Below are 5,000 nucleotides of genomic sequence, written 5' to 3'. Positions count from 1 at the left end.
CCCCCTCTACCCCTTTTCTCCAACCTCTCTCTCCTTCCTTCCTCCTCACGTATCCTCCTGACCCGCCCCCCACTAACTCTACTCGCTATCTTTTGTTCTAACTCCTTTCTCTCGTTCTCACTTCTTCCTCGTTTATTTCTTTCGTTCCCTTCTTACATTTTCCCCTTTCAATTACTAATCTCATGTCTTTCCTTAATTTCTACCATGCTAATCTCCTCATTCTCCTCTTCCCCGTCCTTCGGTTTGCTATCTTATCCTTCTCTCGTTTTCTTTTTCTCATTTCCTCTTTTCTCCTCTATTATGTTTACTTCTTTTGTATTTCTCGCACACTAATCTCCTCGCTTTCTACCTTTTCTAATCCTCCGGTTATCCCCTATTCATTTCTCTCATTTCCATCCCTCGGCTCTTCTTTTTCTCTCATTTTCGTGCTTTTCCTTAATCTTACGTCCATGTCCACCCCCATACCCTCCGCCCTAATACCCTACCTGTCCTCGACACCCTTAAATCCTCAAGCCCGAATCCTGACCCGAACCCCTGGGTAATCCAGCGGGCGGCGCTCAAGCTCGCTGGAGACGATTCCCGCCCACGCAACCTACACATAGACTGTTGCTGCCAAACGTTTTTTCTGTTAATATTAACATATAAAATACTTGTAATTGTCATTTCCCGAGTTTCCTTTTGAGCTTCAAATGCCCCGTAGGTGGCGAATAAGCTTTAACGTTTTTATCGCCCTTTTTTCAGTAAGGTCTTATTTTTAGAGGGGGACCTAAATGTTTTCATATTTTATACATTCATTTCTTTTGTTCATGGCTTCAACGTTTTTATGATTTTAACACCGAATCCCTCTCCCTTATTTTACAAAATTCAAAAGTTATTTTAGGGTTTTTATATTCTAAAATTCCTTAAATATTCAGTTTTATTAATTATCATTTTATTAATCTTATATAATTGTTTTAGAGCTTTAAATGTTTTATTTGAGTTTTTTTTATTTTTATAGTAGACTGCCACGTGACCACCTTAATCATTTATCCTATAAAGTATCGAAGGCTCACAGAGGACACTGGGGATATTCTATGTATTACTGACGGATTATACTTTGTTTCCTTTTTTTGGTTTACAGATTAAATGTAGTTTTGTTGATATTCCTCACTGTGTTTTCAACGTCCTGTTTTTATGTATTTTATTGTAAGTTTTCATTTTTTATCTTTCTTAATCATTTTACTGTTTTTTGTTTGGTTAACTTTGTAAAAGAATTACTGTTAATTGATTGTATATAAGTTTTGTTCAAAGTAACTGTTGTCACGATGGCCAAACTGTATGTATACCTCGGGGAAATAAACCCATATGGGAGTTGTCTCTGGACTTGGTGTTTGAGTGTACCCCTGGATTACCCTTTACTGTGGCGTCGCTGGAACGGCAAGAAAAGGTTGTGTTTGAGCCTTCTTACATGCCAGTTAGGAAATGCTCTGGACGTAGATCAATGAACGTTTACAACCTAAGTTTTTATTTATTTATTTATTTATTTATTTATTTATTATACATTGGCCAGCACCAGCCAGGGATACCCGCATTTTTAAAGCTTAAGTCTTTTCCGTTACCGTTCCTTCAGAACGAGCTTCCGTATTTTTTAGTTATTTATATTCTTACCTGCTAATGGTGCCTTGTTTTTATCATTTAAAAGGGATAGTCTTTAAGAATAACCTAACCAAGACCCAATTTCAAAGGGACGTGTACCTAGGGCATGGGACAATAAGTCTCCTTACAGGGGAAGTGAACGGGCCACTCCCTCATTCTTTCGGCCCTAAGCCGCCATCCGCCGCTTGGGTGGATAGTTTCGGGCTTCCCCTTGACAGAAAGCCTTACAGACCCTTCAATCCCTGCATTTGCAATCAGGTAATGGATGTGATCTTCTTTATTTTTTGTGTCAAACCACGACGAAGCAAACACAACAGACCTCGTTAGCCACACCGACCTCAGAAATCGCCACCCACACTGTCCCTACAATTCGATTCCACTCAGCACCTCCACCGCCCACCTAGTCACCACAGCCCCCGCCACCAGTGTCCGCCACCCATACCACCGCGACCGCTACTCTGGAGGACTTTTCCTCTACCGCTCTAATCCCTGCGTGCGGTTCTGTGCGGCCAGACGTTTCCCTCCATATGGTTTTGTGTGGGCGGACTGTTCCCTGGGTAGAAATGCCTTTACGACTTGCCGGCAGCCACCACCCGCATCACGATGGGCTCACCTTCACACAGTAGACTCAGCACCCAAACTCCTCCAGCCTCGGACAAAGGACACAAAAAGCCTCGTTATTTTCTTTGCAAAACGTGTGCCGTGAAGGGCATAATGAAGAATTTTATAGAGTATTATAAAATAATATGATTCATTACGGTAAATTTGCAAATGACACCTAATGTCGATTTCCAGGTGAAAACTATGTTATTTTGAATGTTTTTGTCATGTTTCGAACGAACCTAGCACTTATTTCCTTCGCTAACGAAGCGCAGCTATGATATCGGCTCCGATAGCTGGGGGGGGGCATGATAAGTATCAGGGAAATTGAGGGGTAAAAGCGAATGATCAGAGTAAGACTTTCAGTAATTTAGTTACTGCGATGCACATTCATAGTCTACAAAATCTTCACCTGTATGTTCTGACAGTCCTTGGAGTCACTGGTGGCGGCTCTTGATGCATTAAGCAATGAGGTGAAGCCCTTAGGCTTAGAGGTCTCCTGGACCAAGACCAAGATTCAGGACTTTGGGTGCCTGTTAGGGGAACCCGTTCAGTCAATCCATGCTTGCGGCGAGGATGTTGAAGTTACAGAGAGTTTTACATACCTTGGTAGCGTAGTCCATATCTCTGCGCTGTCAGACCAAGAAGTCAATAGACGGATTGGTCTAGCAACAGGAGCCATGAACTCGATCAACAAGAGCATTTGGAGATGTCGGTACCTATGCAGAAGGACCAAGCTGCGTGTCTTCAAGGCCTTGATACTGCCAGTTTCTCTCTATGGAAGCGAAACCTGGACGCTATCCAGTGTCTTGGAGTCTCGTCTTGATGCCTTTTGTAACAAGTCCCTTTGCCAGATCATGGGATACAGTTGGCAGGACCATGTGTCCAACCAGCGGTTACACCGTGAGACAGGCATGGGACCTGTTACTTGCATAATCCAGGATCGCCAACTCAGGCTATATGTGCACCTAGTTCGTTTCCCTGTGGACGAACCTGCACATCAGGTTGTCTCTCTGCGAGACAACCCAGGGTGGAGGAGGCGTGTAGGACGACCCAGGAGGTCATGGCTTGGGCAGCTCGACGAGACATGTCGCGAGGAATTAGAGATGGGCTGTGGGCCTGCCTGGAGACTCGCCTCGAGGGATCCTCGTGGCTGGAAGCGAAGGGTGGATGCGGCTATGCGACCCCGTCGGCGTTAGCCCCTTGATGATGATGATGTTCTGGCAGGATAGAGCCCCTGCAAATATCAGAATTTCACAACGATTTCTTACTTTGACTAATAAATCGTTAGAATCCTCGTCGCTATTGGTGGGCATTGTGACCACTATCCGCTCTTTTATGTTATTACCATGATATTTTGCACGTTAAAGGCGAAACAACACCTTATACACAGCCTAGCCATGGCGTAACCGATTTGAATTTCAACTGACTTCCCTTGGGTCCAACTTCTATTGTCACGTGATTATCTAATACATATCTTATTGGCCCTAATAGACGTCTGTCTTGTTTGTTGTCACGTGACGGCCAAGTGCAATTCCCATTGGCCATTCTGTCTGGTTGTATCCCTCCTCTGGAAGCCTACTTTTTATGGAGCATCTGGAATTTTTGAGTTTTACATCCTCTCCACTACCCTTATTAGTTTGCAAAGAAAATATTATAGAAGAAAAGTGTTTGAGAACGTTACGTTCAATCGAATGGCAAAGTCAGATTTTTTTTTTATTGGTGTTAGGCGTTATTTCCAATCATACCTTCCTTACATAGGAAAATAAAGTGTACTGTGTTGTTAAAATCTAATATTAAATGCCCGAGATGATGGAATAGAAATAATAAAAGCATAAACGTTATATCACGTACGACATGCAATAATTAAAAGGAAAATACATCACAGCACTAACCTCGTTCCTGACTGTGGCGTTGGTTTGTTTACTCTTGCCAATCTGTCATTTCCTTACAGAAGTGCTCATTTATTTTCTCATCCCTATATAATCGCAGCCACCATAGTTTGTTACATATTACCACAAACCAGATTCTTCATCTAAACATCAAATTATCGCTTCCTGACGAGACCACAGCCAGTGGTGTACTCTTACTAAAGAACTAATAACCTGCTGCATTTTTCTGTGACTTGTGTCAGCGGAAATAAAGAGCTGCACAGTGTATTTTATCGATTACTTGATGTAAACACTATTAACGTAGATATCGTAATTAATCAAATATATTTACAGAACAATAATGGAATGTTGCGAGATTGTGAAAACACCAGAAAATTGTCAGAAAGGAAATAGGGAAAGAGGCAAAAGGAGAAGTAAATTTTTCCCAGGGACATTACGTAATGTTGGCTTTGTATGATAATTCTGTTTGATCCAGTAATTTACTGCTCAGTAGTTACTTGGATTCATCTCATATAGTGTTGGGGTTTGAAAACGTTGGGCTGAGTACTTTGAACAGTCATACCAGGTTGATACACCAACAGTTATCCTGAATTCAAATGCTGTCCGGATCCTTGTGCTGGATCCACCCATCAGCGAGGATGTACCCTCCCTAACTGAAGTTAAGGAGTCGGTCTCTAAGCTGATGGGTGGTAAAATAATATGTGTTTGCAGTATCCCTGCTGAATTATTAATGACTGGTAGTGAATCCATAATGTGGAGTTTGCATGCTGTCCTGGCTGCCATCTAGCAGATTGGTGCCATTCCCCCCTGACCTGTTGAAGGGTGTGGTCTCCCTCTCTGGTGGGGGAATGGGGATTGCTGGGACTGTAGCAA

This window comes from Penaeus monodon, chromosome 5, assembly GCF_015228065.2.
Source record: "Penaeus monodon isolate SGIC_2016 chromosome 5, NSTDA_Pmon_1, whole genome shotgun sequence".
Classification (NCBI taxonomy): domain Eukaryota; kingdom Metazoa; phylum Arthropoda; class Malacostraca; order Decapoda; family Penaeidae; genus Penaeus; species Penaeus monodon.
This window is presented reverse-complemented; position numbering follows the sequence as displayed.